This window comes from Eubalaena glacialis, chromosome 6 (assembly GCF_028564815.1).
Source record: "Eubalaena glacialis isolate mEubGla1 chromosome 6, mEubGla1.1.hap2.+ XY, whole genome shotgun sequence".
NCBI lineage: Eukaryota > Metazoa > Chordata > Mammalia > Artiodactyla > Balaenidae > Eubalaena > Eubalaena glacialis.
Window position 1 is genome coordinate 50,870,770 of NC_083721.1, and position 25,339 is coordinate 50,896,108.

Here is a 25,339-nt window from a genome sequence, read left to right on the forward strand (position 1 = left end):
AAAACATTTAAAAGGTTTCTTTAAAAATGATGATGGAGAAAAATTGATTAATATTTTTCCATTTATGAAGCTCAGGGAGTGAATACTTTTCCATATACATTGTATTTTCATCCATAATTGATATGTTTCTATAGGTCAAAACCATAGATTAGAAAAACTAGAAAATGTTAATATTGTTCTTTATTTCTTATCCTTTGTTTTGTTAGGATAAAGCCACAAAATACCTTCCTGAATGTGTCAAAAAAGTAACTATGATGTTATGACTTTGAAATGATTATAATAAAACTAACATCAAGACGGTACCTTTGGGTGTACCATTTTTCCCCTTCACGATGTGGTACTTTTTATATGATAAAAACATGTATGTGAAACTGTGATGGTGGGCCTCACGGACATTCAGTATTATGTATAAATGGACATAGGAAATTCACTCTGTGACTCAGGAAAATACCACTACTAGCTAATTGAGCAGTACTGTCTAAAAGAACAAGATTTTAACAGGAAACTGTCTCATTTTTTTCTAGTAAGAAAATACCATTGACTATTCCGACTTCTACACAAGGTGGCAAACTAGTAGCTCAAAGATTTAATCCAGTCCAAATATGTGCAAATGATTTAAAAACATGAGACAGCACATAAAATGTGGGTAGTTTCAAATAAAAACCATGATCTACTCTTTCCTTGAAAAATTGGAATGTCTGGCAATGTTGAGTAATGTATTCCTGCATGGCAAAAGTCTCCTGAAAGAGTGTAGCCATTGCTTCATACAGTTCCAGCTTCTCACCCAATGTGCCCATGTGCCCCTTCACCAGGTAGTTTGCATCACTCATTTACATTACCTTCCAGCCTTTGTAGTCCTTGAAGTTTGTTTACTGTCTTAGAAAAGAGGTGATGCTCAATTTAACTAAAGAGTTCAGAACAAACTCCCACCATCCTCGAATGTGTGTTGAAACTATTGCAGTAGCCTATGTTTCTAGCTTAGAAATTTCTTAGAATCCTTGGTTTTAAAAAGAATGGGCCCATCTTATTATGACAATAGTGATATGATTAGAACAATCTTTCCTACCATTATCTAGTTTGTGGCTTTCAACATAGATTTGCTGGAAATACAAACCACAGTTTCAGTGCTTTTATTGGCAAATCAGGCTGTATTGGTGAACTGATAGAGTAATTGAAGTTTTATAGCCATCAGCACTCCAATTTACAATTATTTTAAATTTAATGCTTTCGGTTAGGCATTTCCAGAAATGAGTGTGCCTAAGTAATCTAAGAAACAAGGAAATGCCTTGTAAATCTAGGATGATTTAAAAGCTTTCTTAAAGTTATTCAATACCAGATACCTAATAAAGCTAGTTCCTGGAATTGATCATCTGTAAATAAATAATTACCAAGAAATTGTAGTACTATAAATACTGTAATAACCATGAATTCTTCAGTGAAAGCATCTAGAATATGTTAGTACATTGTATATAAGGAGAATCTCTAAAAATACCTGAAAAAACAAACAGAGGTTTAAGTATCATGAGACATACGAGCAACAATATACCAGTATTTCCACTGATGGTCTTAAAGTAATAAATTCAACATTCCTCTAATAACATTTTCCCCTTTTGTGGTACAATAATACCTTCAATACAATAAAATTTTAGTGTATCCTATAGCTGCTTGCTAACTTATCAACCAACAATTTATGCTGATCAAGAAGTAAGGCTAATTTATTTGGCTTTTAGACTCTTGAGATTAGAAATATTTGGTTAAATTAATTGTTGAGTTGGGAGATCGATTGCACTTACGCGTAAAGCTTGTTTGGGTCCTCTTTCAAGTATGGCTGAATCTGTATTTATAATTTGTCTACAATGCTGCATGGCCTGAAATCCCATTAGGACACAGAGCCAATTTCTTTGTGTATAAGAATACATGGGCTACAACTGGTTTTGTTAGTGCCTGAAAAAACTATAACACTCCTACAATGTAGCTCTGCAGTAAGAAACCTGTTAGGGTGCATCTATGAGATGCCTACATGCCAATTGAAAATGAAAAGTAAAGTAAATTTGTGGGGGAGAATCTCTGATGTCAAAAACTATTTTCTGGGGACTTTCCTGGTGGGCCAGTGGTAAAAAATCCGCCTTACAATGCAGGGGAAACGGCTTTGATCCCTGGTCAGGGAGCTAAAATCCCACATGCCACGGGACAACTAAGTCCACGCGCCACAACTGCTGAGCTCACGCGCCTCAACTAGAGAGTCCCTGTGCTGCAAACTACAGAGCCCACATGCTCTGGAGCCCACGTGCCACAACCAGAGAGAAGCCCACGCACTGCAATGAGGAGCCCACATGCCTCAACGAAGATCCTGAATGCTGCAACTAAGACCCAATGCAGCCAAAAATAAATAAATAATAAATAAATCTTAAAAAAAAATTAGTTTCTGGCTGCTGGATTAATTGATTATATCAATCAAAGTTTAAAAATCAACATATATATATATATTTATGAGATCCTTTATATATTGAGCTCAGGTCCATCTTAAAAAGAACTCTGAAAATGAGACTAAACATTTGGGTGATACAAACTTTATCAAGCACAGAGGTTTAGAGCTACAAAATTCTTATATTTATTTTATAATACCGTTCTTTACTGTGAAGCTAAAATTTTGCTTTAATAGAAAATTATGCTAAAACTAGTCTTATTTGCCTTTTCCTTTAACTTTGAAAAAAAACATATTTATATCCCCACTTTCAAATACATTTTCTGTAATTTGTCACTGTTTTTCTTCATTCATTCATTTATTCAAAATATATTATCGAGTGCCTCTTATGGGCCAGGCTTTCTTCTGAGTACTAGGGAAGCATTAGGGAACAAGAAGAACCTACAGTGGGGATTACATTCAGGTATGTGTCTGGAGGGAGAAGACTTATAAATAAGTTATGTAGTATGTTAGAAAATAAGTGCTATAAAACTGGATAAGATGGAATCATTCAGGATGCAGTTGTACATAGTGAAGTGAAGAGGGCAAAGACTGAGCCCTGGAAGCAGTTCCATCACTGAGAGATAACTTTGTGAGACTACAGTGGAAATCAACCTTTATCCCTTCCCCAATACACAGGGTGCTGGTGAATGTCAATTTCATCATTCTAGGTTTGACTCTAATAATAAAAAGACAAAAATCTCACCTTCATGTCCCACACCAGAAAGATACTTTTATTAAATGACGGAAAGAACATAACTCTCCTGTAAGCAAGGTCCTAAAATACCGACTTATTAACTATGCTGTATTATTGCTCCATGTGACAAGGAGGGCTTTTTATTTGCATTTTCTAGCTGGAGGAATTCGGTCATTGAGGTTTTAGTCATATGATTTTTAAAGGAAGTTGGGAGTGAGCCATCTAATTTGAGAAAACAGAAGTCAGGGTGCCTTCCTAGTCTAAATTCAGTCTTTTTTAGGTACTAAAGGGTACTGGTCACTTCTTCTGACTATGAAACATCTTTTCCTGGACAGGATGACTGTAGGATTTCCACTTCTGATGCTATCAGATACTGATGAATATTTTATGTGGCTAAATTATTCTCTGATACAAGCATATGTTGCATATACAACTAATCAATATTCAACCAAGTCACACAGCCTATAAGACAAGAAATCCCCTTAATAAAGGGCTCAGAGTTTTCAAATAGCTGGTACAATTTTCCCTTGGAAATTTGTGGAATGTATGACATTGCTGTTCACTGCATTTTTAAAGCAAAGTAGTAACTAATACTGTCAGCTACTTTATCTCAACTATTTTATATTTTCCTTGCGAAAGCCTCTAATGGAATTTCTCTCTTTTTAGCTAACCAACTTGTAGGGTATGTGTGTAATGGTATTCAATATTTATGAAATGTTCATTTTCTCATAGGATAGAAGCTGCTGATTTTTTGTTGTAAATGACAGAATTTATTAATTGCTACTTGAACCTGTTGCATTTTTATTTAACTTTTAAAATTGTAGAAAACATGGCAGAGATGCATTCCAAGTAAAACCTGAAACATCGCTTGAAAACATCTGACTCAAAAGCTTCATTATAGAGTAAAACAGCCTCTGGCGAATGATGCTGCAGTTCTGTCAGCATAATTAGGAAGGCCTAAAAAGAGGTTTCCTAGAATTGTTTTTATGTTTTTAATCAAGAAAATACAAAGAATTTTATATTGATGGTATTCAAAAAGTTGGTAGATTCATGTATCTCATATTTACTCAGGAGTAGAATGGTATTATAACTATGCTTGTTTATGGAGCTGACACTTCCCTGAAAAACATGAACCTGAATTTGTCTGGTGTAGAAAGCACCAAACTCTCTTTCAATACTAAACAGGAGATAGAAGGCAATGTGAATACCCTCTATTATTTTTTAGTAGTTATATTAGCTTTAAATTCACTTACCATTTAGGGAAAGAGTTTGGTTCAGGGGATTTACTAGAAATCTTAAAAGGCTGAACTCTTGGATTTTAATCTCAGTTCACAGTAGCCATAGGCAACTTGCCTCTATCACAGAAGCAATTGAGAACTTAAATGTTGTTAAAGTACCCTGAGCCAATTGAATAAAATGAAATTTTATAAAGGTATCAGCTAGTGGTATTACTGATAAAATAAGGTCCTTTTTCAGGATAGCAATTACTATTAAACAGCCGATGGAGTAACATAAATCTATACAATGGGCTCCAAGCTTCCCCACAGTCATCCCTAAGCACAGTAGTGCATGAAGTGCATGAAGCAAAGCTTTACTATGGTCAAGGTATCTCAAAAAGCTTTCCCTGTGGCACCCAAATCCCAGCTTTCCACTTTTCTTCTCAATGAGAAATGATAATAGCTTTTGGGGTGGAATGCTTAGATGACATCCAAACCCATTCCAAGGCTCCGAAGCCTGGTGGAAGTCTCTAAACAAAAGCAGAGATTGTGAAGCAGGTTCAGTGTCTAGCTCATTCTTCACAATTGGGTCCTGTTAGGTTTTTCGCATTGATGGCTTCTTAGTCATTATTATCCCAATCAAACCAGTTTTCACAATGATATTCCATATCCCATTTTCATCGCTACATGAAATGTAGTATTGAAAGGACCAGGCATCTTTCATGAAGCACAACAGGACATTGATAACCATGCAGATTAACTCCCAATCCAATCTCAGGCCTTGTTTCTTACTTTATGATATTTTTCTAGACCAGCAGGCTGACGATGGCTCGCTTCACACATACCACTCAAGACTTCTGTACAGTGTAAAATAGAAGATCAAAAGCAGGTAGGAAAAAAAAAAAAGAGTAAAGGAATGAAATGAAAATTGAAAGAGATGTATTTGGAAGGAAACAAAAGTTTATAAAAGATGAGCTCAAGTTTCATGTTGGTGATGATTAATCTTGCAAAAACTTCTGGGACCTGTGGAAGCATTTGCTTGTCTAAAATCCGGTTTTATTTTTTCAGACTTCTCATAATGAGCAACTCACCTCCCATTTGAAGGATCAAATCTTTTCTGAAAAAGTGTGGTAAGGCCAACACTCAGTCACACGCAGCAGAGCCGGGCACATGGAGGACAGCTGACTCCCCAGAACCAGGGACTTGGGTAAGTACCCAGCACTGAAGCCACCTAATGTGACTACAAATGCTCCCTTTTTAGTAAGCATGGAAAATTCATTTTAATTTAATAACGTGTTTACGACATAAGGCAGCCTCCAGTAAAACTTTTCTGGTCGTACGGTTCCAGTGATGAGTAACAGTTGGGCTGGGAATTAAATTTAGCAAAAGAAAGTGAAAAACATCTTCCCATATTTGGAAACAGAAAGGTGGAAACAAAATTTTATTTTGTGAATTGTTGTCCCATCTGAAATATTTTGATTAGATTTGGAGAAAGAACTGACTCTTTGGGCGGTTTCTTCAATTCTAAGCATAGAGCTTGAGGTCAAATGTTGTACAGGTTTGCCACACCATTGTATTCCAGACTCCAGTCCCATCCACGGTCTGCCACCAGTCGGCTTCAGCCCACAAATATTCCATTAATGGAAGCAAACAGGCAATTTATATTTGAGATTTCTTATCAGGGTTCTACCATACCAGAAAAGCTGGCTGAATACGGCATCATCTCTAATTACAGAGATTATATGATAATTGAAGATAATTATAATCTATTTTTCCTTTAAATGAAAATTATTTTAAAGATGAGCCTAGTATTTTTAGAATTGACATGGAATCTCACACAACTTGGGAGAAGTCATCCATGACTTAGAGGAAACGTTGTGATTTCCATTTCTTGGGTGATCTCTAAGGCTCCTTCTTTCCAAGATTGCCTTTGGTAAAACCAGTTGTTTGTGGTGTTAAGAAAGAGACCTCACTTCTTAGGTTCATGTGTTGGAGATAATAATCTTTTTGGTTCTCAGGAGTGTGACATTATTTATTTTACTGCTCTAAATTGGCTTCTTATAATTTGTTTTAGGGGACAAAGAAAAACAACTCTAAACTGTCAGTTTAAATAAATTTGGTAGTAACAAAAAAGGAGTTGAATTCAGTTAAAAACCTAATATTTCTTTTAATACATAATAGAAAATATCTCTTTATTATTTTATTTTTCAGTCACTAGCTTTCTTCTGAGGCACATATCAGAACTACTATTTGAACCATTGCTCCTACTTATTTTTAAATGTCCCTAAATGAATTTTGATTTTTCTTCACTGATTGTTATAATGCTTAGCAAAATATAAAAACCTAGAAATATGCTCTATGTCCATTCATTTAGAGATTTTCAGAAATATCCTCAAAATAAAATATAGTTATTGTTATTAATAGTCACATAATATAGTATCAAGATCATGCAAAATATTAAATTCTACATTCCCTTCAAGACTTTTAAAGCTTTTTTACCCCCTTTAAAAGAAGGCGTATAATAATGTGCAGAGGCAATAAAAAGTTGAATTTTTCTGCTAGGAAATCTTATTTTAAGGTAACTTTTGAACCATGAGCAGATGCTCAGAGTATTAGCTATTTAGTTAAGGCATCAAACAGAATTACTGACAATTCATGTTTTTGTAGCTTTTTCAAAAGCTTGAATAGTGTTAAGTTCACTAGTAGAGAATGATAATCTTTTGTATCATTTAAACACCTATTAGCAATGTTTGCTTGCAAGGAATTCAATTTTTTGGTTAATTTACCAAATTAGTGGGCTTTTTTTTTTCCTGTACTTAAGATGGAATGTAAACTGGATCAAGACTATAAATTAAACTTGATCTGGTTTGCTGTGTTTTGTCTTCATTACAAAATGGTGTAGCTAGGAGCCAGGCATAACAGCTTTACTAAGATATGATAAAGTAGACATTAGGCTGAGTTTACAGATTCAGAGTCATTGATGATTGTTATTAGATGTCTAATTTGATTTCAACTGGGGAATTATAAGAATTCCAAATTCTCAAAACTTCAATGATGAGGTAAAGAAAGGAACACCTCAAAAAAGTAAATGATCAATTCAACTAGTTCAATAGTACTTTTCCAAGTATTTTAAGAACATCATAGTATTTTATTGCTAATAACCAATGGCCTTTACCAAGGTTTATAGAAAAATATATTATTGAGAAAATGAAATTGGCTGAAAGAAATCCCCTCAGAAATGGACTGTGTCCTATTCACCAGATTTACATGTTGTGTGTGTGATAGTAATATACTAATTGTTTCAAGCAGGGTCTGCAAACTTCTCTGTAAAGGGCAGATAGTAAACATTTCAGTCTTTTTGGGTCTCTGTAATGACTACTTATATTTGCCATTGTAGCTCAAAAGTGGCCTTAGAAAAGTACGTGCACAAGTGAGTGTGGCTATGTTTCAATAACATTTCATTTGTAGACACTGGAATTTTTTTGGTTTATTTTTTGTTTTTTGTTTTTGTTTTTGTTTTTGGTTTTCTTTGGCCATGCCTCACAGTGGCTTGCAAGATCTTAGTTCCCTGACCAGGGATTGAACCTGTGCCCCCTGCAGTGGAAACACAGAGTCCTAACCACTGGACCACCAGGGAATTCCTGACACTGGAAGTTTTGAATTTTATATAATTTTGGCTTTTCATGAAATGTTATTATTTTGACTTTTTGCAACCATTTAAAAAATGTGAAAACTGCTTTTGCTCATGATCCATACAAAAATAGGTGATAGGTAGAATTCAGCCTGTAGGCCATAGTTTACTGAGTCCTGGTTTAAGGTATTAGTTTTCTAGAACTCGCAGTGGGTTATACGTACTAGTATCTCAAAAAATATAAAAACCAGAATTATATACTTGGATATTTATGGATTTTTTTAAAGTGACCAAAAATCATTTAGAATATAGAGAGCCAAACTGAAGAAGAAGAAGAAAAAAAGCAGTTGCTAAGCCTCAAGAACAATGACGTTAAAGATAGATTAATATGACGTTTTGTTATTTCTATTGCTGTGAGCGTGAAAAATTCAGATGCTGAATACACAAGATATTTTTAGTTTGGTTAAAAGGAACTGAGACCAAATGAAAACGTCAGTGGCTTTATTTGCAAAGTTAAGATTCTCTATAAAATAAGGTTGACTTTAAACTTTCAATAACATTGTAGTCATTTAATATGAAATTACATCATTAGAGAAAATAAGAAAGAATGAAGACCACTTATTGTCAAATTGTTAGAATTTAAAATACAATATTTGCTCAAATATGCTTATCTAATAAATAGCCAGAGTTCATATAACCACACTATCTCTTAGTTGAACACACCATCATTAATGAAAATCTTTTGTACATTACATGAATTGTACTTTCAAATTAAATAATTTATCTCTAGATAAGATATATTATGGAATTGGAAAGAATTCATGGCTAACTTTTCTTTCTGTTTTAAATGTAATTAATAATAATTTGGATATAAGAAGTTAAAATAATTGATAACTTTTAAAATAATCTTTTAGAGATTTTAAATCATTATCCATAGAATACATACATTTTAAAAACTTATGTGTATTTGTGTATTATGCATATTTGGGCTCACATATTTGAATTCTGGCACAGCAATTCTATTTAGGAACTTCTTTTGAATAAGTATTTAAAATTAAAGTAATGTATTTCTGACTTCTAAAATTCCTTGCTTTATCAATTCTATCATAGAAATGTGTTCCATCAATGTTAGTGGAGTGAAAGTAGACTTAGGAAGGGACTATTTTTAACTTTGATGGGGTTTAGTTTGTAAAAATTTTTTAAATTGAAAATATTATTTACAGGGCATAAAAATACTCCCTGAACGTTTTTTTAAAAGTGAAGTAATTAATTAAAGCTATTCAGAGAACATAAAAATACTAGCTGAGCATTTTTAAAAAACGGAATCAGTTAACCAACTATATTCAAGCAATTTTTACTCCAAGAGTTTTATATACCTAGGTATAATTTCAAATCAAGTTCTAGACCCCAAATCTCATTTTCTTTTGTATTAAAACCACATAAAAATCAATACAAATGATTTCTAGTGATGGGTGGATGGATTTGAGGATTTTAAGTGATGTTTTGATGATATTGAAAATTTTAATTTCAATAGTGATGTAATCCTTAAAAAAAACCAAAGCATTATCATGATCAGGATAGATGTCGATATGCTTGATCTTCTACATTTTGATAGTGTGTTACTATCCCTTTTGTAACAAGATAATCATTCCTTTAACAAACATAGCTTGAGAATCTACAATGGACCTGGCACTATGCTAAGTCCTAAACACAAAGGTGAAAATTACATTCTTGCTTTCATGAAACTTACAGGTTTATTAGGGGAGAACAAAGATGCACATCTTAGTCAACTGGGGTGGTTTTGACTGCAGGAGACATTTGGCAGTATCTGGAGATAGGAAGTGGTCATAACTTGAGGCGGAGTTCTTCTGGCACATAGTGGGAAGAAGCCAAGGATGCTATTAAACATCTTACAATGCTGTTAAAATATCCTACAGCAAAGAATTTATCCAGTCTAAAATGTCAATAGTGCTGAATTTGATAAACCTTGATCTAAGTGTAAAACATTTTTAGAACTGTTATTATAGAATGATGCACAGACTCTGGTGGGAACACAGAAGAGTCAGTGGTCAATTTAACATCTAAACAAACAAGAACGGTTGTCTTGATAGAGGAATATTTTCAAAGAAGAGCTGTGCTTGAGCTGATTCTTGAAAGGCTGAATGGAGAGATGTTCCTGTAGGAAGAGGGTGGAGTTGGAAAGAAGAGCTTTCCAGACAAAGTCAGCAAAGTGAGCAAAGGCATGGATGTGTAAAATAACTTCTTATCTCTGGGAACTATACAAAGTATAGTGTGTAGGTTGGGGGTGGGAGTTTGGGTGGGTAAGTAGGAATCTCATCTTGGGAGCTTTTTCTTACTATGTCATGTAGAGTTGGGTTTTCTCCTGGAAGGTGTTAGAAATGATGAAAGATTTTGAGCAGGGACATATGATGAGGCAGTCTATTTGTAGGATTCATCAGCCATGGTGTGAAGTGTCATGATTATTTGAGGGAAAATAAAATCCTACTTCATTTGACCAGAGAAGAGACACAAGAGGATATAGTCTCTCAGTAGGAAAGAAGATTCCTTACTTCTTTTCCTATAAATGTTTTGCTTCTGATTCAATATCTTTCACTTTATTTGTCAGAACTATATCAAAGCAACAAAAACTTAGCCTTAACTCATTTTCTGTAGTTTCATAAATGTGCTATGTTGCTGATTGGCTGACTCTTGTGGACAGAAGCTGCCATGTTGTAGCTTCAGGTAGCATTGTCCTTCCTTGGAGGTTCTATTTTCAGACTCTTGTTGTGTAGCCATGGTGAAGAAAAACAAATCTGCTTACCAATGAAAAAAAGACAACTATAAATGGAATCTCAGCTGTAGCAAAACCTTATTCTTCTGTCTCAGTGGTTCTCAACCCTGGATACTTACTTATTAGAATCGCTAGAGGGAGAGATTTGTGTTTCTGTATTTCTTGAAACTCCTCACGTTAACTCAGACAACTCTGCTATGGATACAAAATATTAACCCCACATTTTTTTATTTGGCTTTGAAATGACTTATTTTTTAGATTTTTTTCATTGTAAACACACCTTCTTATTTCCATTAAAAGTTAAAATGATCTTTTAATTTTTTTTAGCATACACCTACTTTCAAAGAGTAACTTTCTGACAGTGTAACAGAGCAAGAGGGAAGTAGTCTATGATTTCTTATATAAAATCCACAAACTGGATGAATCTCACTCATGTAGCAGAGAGATAACTAGAGATTTGAACATGAAGTTTTGAACAGTGATATTTATGTTGATACTTTTAAATGGTCTTATTTTGTGCTGCCCATCTCTATGATCAATTGGTTCACGTGGCTAGTGAGTGTGGTGCAATGAACCACAGGTCTAGGAGTGTGATCTTCCTATGGCCCACTCCCTGTTCTTTAGCCATAGATTATATTATTATTATCCTTTTGCTTGCTTCTTTTGTGGGGCCAGTCAAAACTTGTTTGTGGGTAGGGACATTTAGCCCATGTGTACCATGTTTCTACTTTATTCTAAACTGGTGGGTTTCAAACTTTTGACTATAACTCACAGTCAGATATTTTACATTGTGATCTAGTAGACATACATCCATCCATACATGTATAGCACATAAACATTTTACAAAAATAATCTATTCCATTCTATCCTATACTATCCCATACTATTCTATTTCATGAGAAATGTTATTCTTGACCCACTAAACTAATATACCAGCACAATAGTTATTTAAAAAGGTTTTTCTAATCTAAACCCATGATTTTCAGCACAGCCTGTGGGTTATAGCATCCTCCTAAGGGGGTCAGTAAAACCCTCAAGGGGTGTGCAGATAGCTTGAAAACAAAACTGTTCTTCATTCCATTGCTTTGATTTGTGTTTAGTGAAGAGAGTTAATTTATACAGATTTTCAAATATCGCATGTAGAAGAAAATGAGACTATTTAACATTTTTGAAAGAGCTAATCCCTACTTTTCTTCAAATCCCATTTATATTTTATCTTTTTCATGGAGTCATCCGATGAATGGACCAAACTAAACACCCATTGAAATTCACTTAGTAGTTAAGTATGTATTGCTGGGTGACACCTTTTGTGTAATTCTTTGGGTCAGAGACATTTATGTTATGATGAGCTTTGGTTTTCATACTGTTCTTGATAGACTATTTACCAAAATAGTCTGAAGAGGTGGGATCTCCGTGACTCTGAGGATTCATGTTTAAATTTGCCAAAGGTCCTGCTGTACTAGTTATAATGAAACACTGTCTGCAGTCTCATCCACAATAATATATTCTTTTGCTCACCTCCTTCCTTCTGCTCACCTCCTTCCCCTCACTTACTTCTGTCTGAGATCCACTGTAAGGGCAGTTTACCTTGCCTACTGTGGCCCACAGCCATCTAGAGCTTGCCTGATGGTTCAGATCCCAGAGACCATTTTGGTTTATGAGAGAGAGCCGAAAAATTGTGTTTAAAATTATGTCTTATATTCCTAACCCTGGATATAACCAGGACCATAACTTTGTTAGAATTATATTCATCTCATCTAAAACACAAAAGCTCATAAGCTATCTTCTTAAGAAGTGATAACTCTCCTCCCCTTCATAACTCTCATTCTCCAATATCTTGACCTCATTGACTTTCATCCTATAAATGTTAGGCTGATTTCTGCTTCTTCCCCCTAACTCTACTAGATAGAGGATGAAATGTCCTTTTTTCAAAGGTTCTGTAAGCCAGTTTTAGTTAGTCACTTAGATCATGTAGGTCCTTATTTTACAGATAACCAGAAAATCGAAGAGAAGCAAAATGAGTTTCTCAAGTTATCACAGAATAAGTTACCACTAGGCCTCCTGATTTTGAGTTTTTATTATGATAAATTACAAATATACAAGATATTGGAATAATAGCATAATCTTTAATATTTTTTCTATATTTCCTACACACACACACAAACTTTTTTTTCAATGAGTTATTTTTAAAACAGAAATACTGCCGCTCCTTGAAAGTCAGGATTAATGCTTAATTCTGTCCTCTGAACTACTGATTTTCAGAGTAAGGATTTGATATAATGATCACTTCCAGTGATCTATGCATAACCTTTTAAATTCATAAAATAGAAACAATTAATGTGGTGCTTATTGAAATGTTTAAATAGAAGGATTTAAATTTTAGGTTCTCCCCGACTTCAACATCAATTCTTGAGTAATGCTTTTGCGTGTATATGCTACTTGATCCAACTGGCTAAAACTTTGGTGGATCTCATTTCATTATGTCCCGAAGTGTTGTGCTTTGTGGATGTGATTTTGTTGTTAGCAAATAGCTGAGTTAGAGATATTAGAAATTATTACTTCAGAAGCTTCTTTTAGTTACCTCCTTTTATATTATCTATTACAAGCATGCACTACCTAGGAAAAACATTTAGCCACTTGGTATCAATTCCCACATCTAAAAAACAAAGGCAGCTCTCTGTTCACTTCAATGTACTCCTCAGAGTGTTGTCATGAAGGTTAATATTACATCCCCCCAAATAGTTCAACATGACAAAAAAAATTATGAACATTAATGAGAAGAGGGTTGAAAATCTATTTCAGGCAGAACAAAGTGCTGTTATAAATTACCAGCAGCCTATTTTATTTTGTGATTATTGTTTCCTAAAGGCTTTTGAGACCTTTGAGAAACAAACAAATATAGATGCAAGGAGAAATAAATAAAAGTATAAAACCAATAACAACTTATTTATATTTTTTAATGTAATTTTAATTTTACCATTTTTGTCTGTGGAAGGACAGAGCTGCTCAAAAAGTGAAAGGGCTATTGCCTTTTTTTTTTTTTTAACATTATTGAGATTAGGCTGTGAGACCTCTTACAGGTTTTATTTCTTATGAAAATGACAAGAGATAGATATGAGGGTGTTCTAGATGCAACATTTGCCACCTAATTGATTGTCATAGACAGAGTTAGAAAAAGCAGTAGAAGATCTCTAAATCTTCCTGATACAGTAAAACCTAAATTCTGATAAGGGAGGTGATTTTAGAAAGAAGTCTCTGGGGAATTTATCACTATATTCTCCTACAGTTGTTAAAACATCATGCATTCATTGGCTCTTTATAACTGGAAGTCATCTCAGTCATTTCTAGCCAAACATTGCATTTCACACATGAGGTAACTGAGGGTAAGGCACATTATGTGACTTCCCCAAGACCACAGACAATTAGTGCTGAAATGGGAACCAGAGCCCAAGCCTATGGTTATATTTATTCAAAGGTATGTGAGTGTGTGTTGCATAAATGTCACATAAATGTTAGTGTGTGTTGCATAAATGTCCCCAAGACCATAGACAACTAGTGATGAAATGGGAACCAGAGCCCAAGCCTATGGTTATATTTATTCAAAGGTATGTTAGTGTGTGTTGCATAAATGTCACATTATATGAATTAATGGGCAACATGAAAACAAAAATATCTCAGTAAGCCTCTAGAAGGAAGTTGTTGGGAGGCCCAGCCTGTAATTTATGATGATACAACAATGTTTTTTCCTAAGAAATCTTTCATTATCCCAAGGTCATAAACATATTCTCCATAAATTAACCTCTAGAAGTTTTAATGTTGATAATGTAATTATGAAGCTGAAGTGTTTGCCTTTTGATTAAAAACTTTTGGAGGGCAGAAACACATATTCAGAAATGCATATTCTGTGCATTTAGTGAAGTTACATCAAACTGGCATTTATCATCAACAAATTCAACTACATAATATTGGAGAAAAAAGAGAAACAATTAATTTAAATAGTATGTTCAGTCTTCCTGTTATTCCAGTCAATGAATTTATTTATGACTTTATGTTAGTGTGAGATAGACAACATCAAACTGTTATCCTACAGTTGATCTTAGTTCCCCTGTAACTCTGAGTGTAAGCATTTCAAAGTGTGGTATATGATTTTAGCATTTAAAGGTGTGATTCTATCTCAGCTTTTATTATGGCTTCTGAAGCAAAACAACCATTTACTCTATGTTTAGTGTGAGGTTTTCCTGATGTTCTGTTTTGAGTCATTGAAAAATATCTTCTGAATTTTTTAAGGATCAACATTAAATTAAAACTATAAATGACCAAACCTAGCTATTCTTGAAGATTTTAAGCCCAAATTCTGACTATTTATCTGTAAGTCTAAGCAGACTTTGATAGTTATTTTTTAACAGGTTTTTGAGAAATATTTGATTTTATATGCAAGTAGTTAACTGATGTACAGAATAGGAAATTGAATATAATAAATTTTTATAAAAGGCAATTTAATATGTTTGAAGGAGTTTAATTATCTGCTATAATAATCCATCTATAAATTATTTAACTAGTGCTTAAAAATAGATTTTAAAATTTGTTCAATCTTACATTTTCTTAACTATCTCAATAATATATATAATCTTATATATAATCATGTCAATTTTACCTTAACAGTCTAAATTGTTTACTCAGTTCCACATCTCAAATCAAAATAAAAGGACAAAACTGTTAGTTAAGTAGGTCAAATTCTCTAACACATTTGAAATACTAAGAATACCAACATGCATAGATTCTGTAACATGAAAAATGATTCTCTAGTTTTTGATTATCTTTAACACTTCTATGCCTACATAATCCTGGGGTTAATAGATGCTGATAGATGGAAAGCACTTATCTTCTAAGCTAACTGCAATTGCTTATTAGCCAGAGGTTTTGACTGGGACAATGGGTAGATTCTTATTAGTAATCATCATGCAACATAACTTTATTTACAGCCTGTACAAGGACTTGATAAATTAGAGAAGAATTGTTATAGCCCACATGACTTTTCCAGACCATATAATCCGCATTTCTAATGTTCTTTAGATTCATGTTACATGTTAACTCAGTTTTTCTCTCTGCAATCTCAGTCATGCAGCTCTTAATATTTGATTAAATTTTGCATTTATGGACTCAAGATATTTGAATGAATTTCATCTAGCTTTAAATATTTCTGATTTTGACAGAATCTTGAATTTTCTCACATTCTTTTGGTCTGGTGGGACCATAGAATTCTTACCAACGTAAAGTGCTCAGATTTTCTGTATTACAAGAGACTAAAGGGCTATCATACCTTAAATGCAAAGCATACACCTTTGCATTTAGTTGTATTAACTTTTTGGTCTCTTTTTTTGGATCCCAGATTAAGGAAAAAAACAGGTATAAAATATACTTTTGATGAATTGGGGAAAATTGAATATTGAATTGATATTGGATGCTATTATGAGTTAATTGTAATTTTCTTAAGTTTGGTAATGGTATTGTGGTTATGTAGAGATGGTCCATTCTTTCTTATGAGATGTGTGCTGAAATATTAAGGGCCAAAATGTCTGAAACTTAATACCAAATGATTCAACAATCACCATCACCACAACAACAGATAGATGGATGGATGGAGAGAGAAAGTAAAACAAAACTATAAGAAAATAATATCTACATGGACCCGTCACATCTCAAGACTGTGTTCGAGTCCATGGTGGCCTCAGCATCTGAGAATGTAACCTTGATAATATAGAGCTCATCTCCAAAGATACTAATCTATTCAATTGTGAGAAGAAAACCTGGCTGTGAATAGCTCATGGATAATGTATATCTCTGTACAGCGTTTTGTATTTAAAATTAGTTTGCATCTTGGATACATTCAAATGAAGATTTGTTCTTTCTCTTTAAGTTAACTCAAATTATGCAAGAGACTGATTTTTGTCCATGGCAGGAAACACTTAATCTTGCCATTTCAAGATAACTCTGGTTTAAAATTTAGTTTCTTTGGTGTTAACTATTCAGTCATAGTTAATATTCTCTACATCCCCCTTCTCCTAACTCCTCATGTTTCATGTATGGAAAGGGATGGTAGGGAGATAGTATAGTGCAGGTTTAAGAGCACAGATTCTGTAGCCAGATAACCTGGGTTCAGGTGCCATCTCTACCACCTCCTAGGTGAGTGACCTAAAGTAAGCTATCTAACTATCCTGTGCTTCAATTTCTTCAACTGTAAAATGGGAACAATTATAGTACTTATAAGTTTGCAGTGAGAATTTAAAGGTAATATTGGTAAATAATGTTTAATAACTATTAAATAATGGTTATCAATAGTAATTATATAAACAAATAAATGATAAAAATTGATAAAGTATCTGATGAACAAATTCTTGCCTAGGTGGCTCCTTAGAGTTATGGGAGAAGCTACAGAGTGAAAAATCAGCAGGTGTAGGATCCAGTATTACTAACTACTCATAGGATTTTAGGCAATCTAAGATCTCTTTGGGTTTTAGTAAATGCAAATGTTGGAGAAATGATCTCTAAGGAATTTTCCAGTTCTAATGCTTTATGACATTACAGGAGAGATGTAAGTTCTAAATAAATGGATAAATACCGAAGTCCTTTGAATAGTATAAAATATTTGATAAATGAATGTTACAAAAATCATCCCATGAAGTACACTCACAATATGCTTTCAGGAACAGGATCCTGGGAGGAGAATGACCAGAAGCATCGCTGCTTGCTGGCATCATTTACCCTTTGGCCTCCGGCATTCAACCTGCTCAGCCATGCACATTGATTATTTTACCCATTTCTGCCTTCCACACATGGGGGGTTAATCTCAATGCTAAGATCTCATGTGGCCATAGAGCTCTATCTCCATAGAGCTAGAAGAGGAGCTTTTTACAAATCACCTGCAGCCATGGAGATTGTAGAGCCATGGTCAGATTGATTTGCTTTTTCAAGACAAAATTGGAAATTCAAATATTATGTTACAGGCACTGTGTCTCCATGCCACAGTACACCCCACCTCCTTCCTTACTATCTGTCTCTGTCTTGCCGGTTATTTCCATCATAATGGAGCAAGGCTAACAATGTGGGCATGGTACCAGCTCCTATTGCCATCTGATGCTCCAATGGGCTTTGGATATATGCGCATGTTGAGGGAACATTTAAATAATGTTTGTGTGTTGCACAGTCATAGAAACACCATTTCCACACCAGCTCCTTTGATCTCCTAAAAACCAGCTATCATAATACAAGCAGATGTTTGAATGGGTAGAAATAAATCCAGGTGGCTCCAGCCTACCCCGTGGGGCCTCATACGACTCCATTGGCTCATTCAGGTTTGCCATTCTCCTGATCTTAGTGGGCACAGTTATCACATTTCAAGTAGGCCTGAGTTCCAACCACAAAATTAAAACAAACAAACAAAAAAACGCTTTCTACTAGAATGGTAAGGGGTCAGTGTTAGAGTTGGGGGGAAAAAAAAGCAAGGAGAATCAGTTTCTTCAACTGAAAAAAATCAAGGAGAGCAGTCTATGTCATGGATTATTAGCAGCTCTGGAGCAAAAGATGTGCTTGACTTTAGTTTAAACCTGGTGCCAGTGTCAAAATACAGATGGCAGCAAATTGTAAATACTTAGCAGGTTGCCAAATTTGTTTGAAGCAACTTGGAAGTAGAAATAATTTAGGAGGGAGCCAGAATCAGAAAAGTCTCCACAAAGGAGACATATTCCTGGAGAAAAAGAGCATTTGAGCAGAGGAGAATGCATATGAGAAAAAGAAAACAAACAAAAGCATGACATGTTCTGGAAGTTGTGATAAGAGCGTATGCTAGACCGCGTATTGTGTGAGGTGGGGGTGGATAAGGAAGAGGTAAAGTGAACTAATAAGGAATGTTTGGAGTCAGATTGAGGAATTGATGAGGAACTTAAATAAAGATGCCAGTAAGGTTGCAAATAACAGGAGTGAAGCCTTTGGTGTCTATGTGAGAGGTAGCATCAGTAGAGCTGCAAATAACTATTAAAACTCTAGTTGGAGTTACTGAGTGAAACAGAGGGCTAAAAATACAGGAGAAAAATGTGATTGGGTGAAAAGTTAAGGTTTGTGTGTATTGCATCAGATACACACATAGGACTTCGATATGGAATGCTTAGGCTGGAAATACAGGTCTGGATGTGAGGAGAGAGAGAAGAGCTGAAAATCTGATGACAAGAGAGGTATAGGGACTGGAACTTTAAATTTGTATGAAGTTGGGAAGTTTCAAGGATAGAAAGATGAAGAGCATGATCAGTGTGGTAGGAAATGAGCAATCATAAATGAAGGAGATTGGGTGGTTTGCTTTTTTGATATTGAGCTGCATGAGCTGCCTGTATATTTTGGAGATTAATCCTTTGTCAGTTGCTTCATTTACAAATATTTTCTCCCATTCTGAGGGTTGTCTTTTCGTCTTCAATCCAAAAATGGGCAGAAGACCTAAATAGACATTTCTCCAAAGAAGATATACAGATTGCCAACAAACACATGAAAGAATGCTCAGCATCACTAATCATTAGAGGAATGCAAATCAAAACTACAATGAGGTATCACCTCACACCAGTCAGAATGGCCATCATCAAAAAATCTACAAACAATAAATGCTGGAGAGGGTGTGGAGAAAAGGGAACCCTCTCGCACTGTTGGTGGGAATGTAAATTGATACGGTCACTATGGAGAACAGTATGGAGGTTCCTTAAAAAACTACCTTAAAAAAATAGAACTACCATACGACCCAGCAATCCCACTACCTGGCATATACCCTGAGAAAACCATAATTCAAAAAGAGTCATGTACCACAATGTTCATTGCAGCTCTATTTTCAGTAGCCAGGACATGGAAGCAACCTAAGTGTCCATTGACAGATGAATGGATAAAGAAGATGTGACACATATATACAATGGAATATTACTCAGCCATAAAAAGAAACGAAATTGAGTTATTTGTAGTGAGGTGGATGGACCTAGAGTCTGTCATACAGAGTGAAGTAAGTCAGAAAGAGAAAAACAAATACCGTATGCTAACACATATATATGGAATCTAAAAAAAAAAAAAAAAAAATGTTTCTGAAGAACCTAGGGGCAGGACAGGAATAAAGATGCAGATGTAGAGAATGAACTTGAGGACACGGGGAGGGGGAAGGGTAAGCTGGGAAGAAGTGAGAGAGTGGCATGGACATATGTACACTACCAAATGTAAAATAGATAGCTAGTGGGAAGCAGCCGCATAGCACAGGGAGATCAGCACGATGCTTTGTGACCACCTAGAGGGGTGGGATAGGGAGGGTGGGAGGGAGACGCAAGAGGGAGGAGATATGGGGATATATGTTTATGTATAGCTGATTCACTTTGTTATACAGCAGAAACTAGCACACCATTGTAAAGCAATTATACTCCAATAAAGATGTTAAAAAAAATTTTTTTTAAATAACTGAAGGAGAAACAGGACTATGCAGGGCATGAACACTAGGACAGGGAAGCATTTCACAGGGTGTGTAAATAGCATTGCAAATGTTACAAAGAATTCCAGTAGTGTGAGAAAAAAAGAGGTTGTTGGATTTGGTCATTAGAGGATTCCTAGTACAAATAGAAGAGTAATTTCAGTAGAAAGACAGGAAAAAAGCAAAATCCTAGGGGGAGAGTGGATGAAAGTTAATGAACTAGAGCGTTAGAATGTACTAATCTTTGAAACAAGTTTCAAAGTAAAGAGAAGAGCAGTACGGCAATACCTTTGTAGTTTGAGAAGGAGATTATAGGGGAGGGGAAGTAGCCAAATAAAAGGAAAATTTGAATTGTATGATAGGTGTCAGTTCTAACCACCTAGCCTTCGATTATCTCTTTGTAGAATTTTGGAATAGGAAATGTCTCAAATATTCTAGGTTATGACCTTGGCTTCCATTTCTCCAATCATCCCTTTTAGCTGTTATAACTACCTAGAACCTTTAAGCACAGTTCCCTTGATGTGATGCTGCAACCTCCACCCAGGCCTTAAGCAAGGGGACGTTGCACTTTTTCCACATTCCCATAGGCCACATGGGTGAATCAGTCTATTAAGATGTTGGAGTAACTAAAGAAAAAAAAAAGGAAAAATTATGTAAATAACATAAAAAGTAGTAATTATTCTATACATTAGCTACTTAAAAAAATACTTATTGCCCTGACATTGGTGAGGGTATTTAGTCCGTTTACCATCATGTGGTCCTAATTGGCCTTAGTAGGAAATTCTCATCTGTTTGGTCTTTAGGTAGCATCACTGCCCTTGCTGTGTCCACCATGGCTGTCATACCTCACACCTTCTCTGTGGACTTTAGTACAAACTCTAGGCTTCCAAACTCTTCAGTCTCCCAACTCTGGCTCTTAAAGTCCAGATGTTTGAGAACCAAAATCTTCTTGGTCTCTAGTAGTCAAAAACCATGGATCTTTATGCAATTTTCTCTACTTTGAGTTAAAATAAGGCTGTTTGGAAGTCAGAATTAGGCAATATTTTTCTTTTAATATAGGTTCTATTCTCATCTTCCTAAAAGGATCAAGAGCTGTGGGACAACAGAAGTGATCAGGAGGAAACTCATTCAAAATATTGTTATATTACTCAGGAATCCCACATAAAGATGGGCAATTTAGGGAATTTCCAGGGTAATTTTGACTATATGAGCTAGCTGTAGATCCTAACTGCTCAGTAGAATGCTCTCTCTCTGAATGTGTTAGAAACATCCTCCTGTCGATACGTATTATACTTTCCTGAGGCACTCTTTATTTTCTTTCATAGCACTTACCAAATATATGTTTAAGTATATTTTAATGTATGCCATTATTAATGACTTTTCCTCTCTCTAGTTTTTAAACTCTGTGAGGGTAAGGACCATGTTTGTTTTGCTCATCACTGGATTGATTCCGAGCGCCCTGAGTCTAATACTTAGAAATTGCTCATAAAAATTTGTGGAATGAATAAATAAATGAATGAATTAACCAAGGAATATCAAATAGTGGAGTACTAATAGAAAGGGGCTCTTGTGTTCTTAGGTAAGAGTTGACCAAAATATGAAGTTATCTTTATTGATGTTGGTACCCATGCAAAAACCTTTGATTTTTTGGAGGTGGGTTGATATCCAGCCAGAATATATCAGCTGAATATATCAGAATATATGGTGTCTCTTTTTTTTTTTTTTAATTTATTTATTATTTATTTATTTATATCTGTGTTGGTCTTCGTTTCTGTGCGAGGGCTTTCTCTAGTTGCGGCAAGTGGGGGCTACTCTTCATCGCGGTGCGCGGGCCTCTCATTATCGCGGCCTCTCTTGTTGCGGAGCACAGGCTCCAGACGCGCAGGCTCAGTAGTTGTGGCTCACGGGCCTAGTTGCTCTGCGGCATGTGGGATCTTCCCAGACCAGGGCTCAAACCCGTGTCCCCTGCATTGGCAGGCAGACTCTCAACCACTGCGCCACCAGGGAAGCCCCTATGGTGTCTCTTTTGATTGGCTGATTCCTGTGCTATGCCTGCTCATATGTATTTTGTACGTCATCTCTATTGAGAAATATTTTCATTCTGAAATGATCACACTAATAGTCAATTGTTTAATTAATTAGAGGGAAATGGACATTTAAGATAAATAAATTATCACTTTATTATTAATTTATCACTGTACTTCATAAAAGGATGAAGGAAGTCAGTATACTAATATATCTTCAAAGATACTTCAGAAGAATAAAATGTACACGTATCTTGAAAATGAACGTGGTAAATTATTAAAAAAAGCTTTTAGAGTGACTTAATTCAATCTGTCAGTACCCCAAAAACTAAGGTGCTAGAATAAATGTTCTAAACTAAACACTGTAGATCATTTAAATGCTATAGATTACTTGAGAAAACCCTCAACAGAAAGACAGGTGAGAAATGCGGGGAAAGGGAAATAAATGAGCACTCACTTTGTGTCAGAGAAAATTAGAGTAGGTTTTACTCTTAGAAACAGCCTTTAGCATTCATATTTCCTCATAGTATACATCAGTATCTTTAGAGTCATAAAATTTCTGAATGCCTTCTTGATGACTAAACCTGTTTCCTTCTCTGTTTGAGGCATTATTCTGAAAGTACACGGTGTGTTTTATTCTTTGTTTAGCAAGACAAGGACATTCTATGTTAAAGAATGTATATGTGCATAATAATGGATATTTCTGATGAAAATTTTATATTTTCATTTTCCTTTAATATATATTTGCCTCTAATGTCCCAGTGCAAACACAGAAATAAAGAACATAGAGCTTCAGTCTAGGCACCTGATCAAAAAACAGATTTCTTCATTAAATAGTCATTGTCTCCAGCATGGTAAAACTGGTGATTTTAAAGAGTGAGCTAATATGTCCTTTTTCTAGAGGCAAGACCATGTAACGTCGTGAGACTTGACTGAGCAAGACAGCTGTCTACCTGTACGACTTCAGTGCCTTTTGGACCCAGATCTTACCTGGGTCCTATTGGTTCCTTTGAAGGCTGAAGTAGGGCTTTATTCTTTTAACTTAAATTTTGATCACTATTAAAATACGTACATTTCTTCTCCTCCCCTTCCCTGGGAACTCTTCAAACTATTTGCAGTCATTTAAAGCTTAATGAATTGTTTCTGAACTCTTCTGAGAAGCAGGCTTGGGTGGGTCATACAGAAGCGCCAGGAAAGAGGTTAAGCCCCCGTAGGGGACAGCAAGTCTGTGCAGAATAGCAGGTCAGTAAATGCACAGGAAGGCTGAGAATGAGAGGATTAGGGTGATCACTGATGCCTAAGAGCCCATTCCATATTTTTGCGAATCTGTGTGATTAAACAATTTGCTTTAGTTTACTAAAAAAAAAATGCATGTCTTAGATTGACAATTAAATATTTGAAGAAATGATTTTTGGTTTGAATTTTCTATTTTTCTTCCCAACTAGAAGAGTATCATACACAGTGGCCCATATGAAAGTAATAAAATTAAAGAAATATGAAATTTTGATGAATTGTTTCTGCAAGAGTTATTTCTCGAGAGTAGGTAAAAGCACTTTTGAACAGATTCACTTTTTCTCAGGTCACAGGGGTGCTGTTTAATAAATTAATTTTCTTGGGTACTAAGAGCCAACTTTATTCATCTGAAAAGGTTAATGTGGCTGTTCAAAGTGTCCAAGTTATTCCCAGAGAATAATTTATGCACTTAAAATCTGTTTTATTTGGGAAATGCCTAAAGAGGAAAAAAAAGTGCAATATAAATTAAACACAGGTAGATGTGGTAGTTCATAAATGAAGTTGTTTTTTCCCCCCGAGCTTCATTTATATGGACTGATTTATATCCCTGACCATTTAAAATTTCAAAACTCCCTCTCCTCCGCCCCAGAATTTCCTATCATTCCTTTTACTTTTTCTCCATAGCACTAATTGTAAATATACTCTGTATTCCACTTATAGATTTCGTTTTCTTCTGACTTCCCTCACTAGAATGTAAGTTCTATGCAAACAATTTTTTCTGACTTCATTACCTCAGCTCCCCTGGACACTACCAGGCATGTGTAAGCATTCAATAATATTTGATAAATGAATGTAGGAATAAATCAATATTGATTAAATTTACCAAATAATCGCCAAATTTCCATTTGATGTACTGTTGTAAGGATCATTTTCTGGAAGGCAATGCCATATAATAGTTGAGGGTGGTTTCTGGAGTCATTGTGCATTGAATCTTTTTTTTTTTTTTTTAATTTTTATTGGAGTATAGTTGCTTTACAGTGTTGTGTTAGTTTCCGCTGTACAGCAAAGTGAATCAGCTATATGTATACTTATAACCCCTCTTTTTTGGATTTCCTTCCCATTTAGGTCACCACAAAGCATTGAGTAGAGTTCCCTGTGCTATACAGTAGGTTCTCATTAGTTATTTATTTTATACATAGTAGTGTATATATGTCAATTCCAATCTCCCAATTCATCCCACCCCCCCTTTCCCCCCTTGGTGTCCATACATTTGCTCTCTATGGCTGTGTCTCTACTTCCGCTTTGCAAATAGGTTCATCTGTAGCATTTTTCTAGATTCCACACATTTGCATTAATATACAATATTTGTTTTTCTCTTTCTGACTTACTTCACGCTGTATGACAGTCTCTAGGTCCATCCATGTCTCTGCAAATGGCACAATTTTGTTCCTTCTTATGGCTGAGTAATATTCCATTGTATATATGTACCACATCTTCTTTATCCATTCCTCTGTTGATGGACATTTAGGTTGCTTCCATGACCTGGCTATTGTACATGGTGTTGCAATGAACACTGGGGTGCATGTATCTCTTTGAATCATGGTTTTCCCTGGGTATATGCCCAGGAGTGGGATTTCTGGATCATATGGTATGTACATTGAATCTTGATTCTCATACTGGTCATCTGTTTAACCTTGGGCAAATTCCCTAACATTTCTGTGCCTCAGTTTTTTCATCCTCAGAATAAGGAGAATAATTTACCTGTATCATGGTTAGAAAACATACTTAGAAAATATAG

At 35.1% G+C, this 25,339-nt stretch overlaps 1 protein-coding gene across 5 annotated transcripts in view; it reads left to right on the forward strand.

The window, feature by feature from the left end:
* ZPLD1 (zona pellucida like domain containing 1) overlaps positions 1 to 25,339 on the forward strand; it is a 313,221-nt gene that overhangs the window by 244,323 nt on the left and 43,559 nt on the right. For 3 of the 5 annotated variants that reach the window (XM_061193034.1, XM_061193039.1, XM_061193038.1), the window contains 2 exons: positions 5,189 to 5,267; positions 5,447 to 5,585. The gene's annotated coding sequence lies outside the window, so the exon portion shown is untranslated. The remainder of the gene's footprint in view (positions 1 to 5,188; positions 5,268 to 5,446; positions 5,586 to 25,339) is intronic. The other 2 variants (XM_061193037.1, XM_061193035.1) reach the window with 1 other exon arrangement.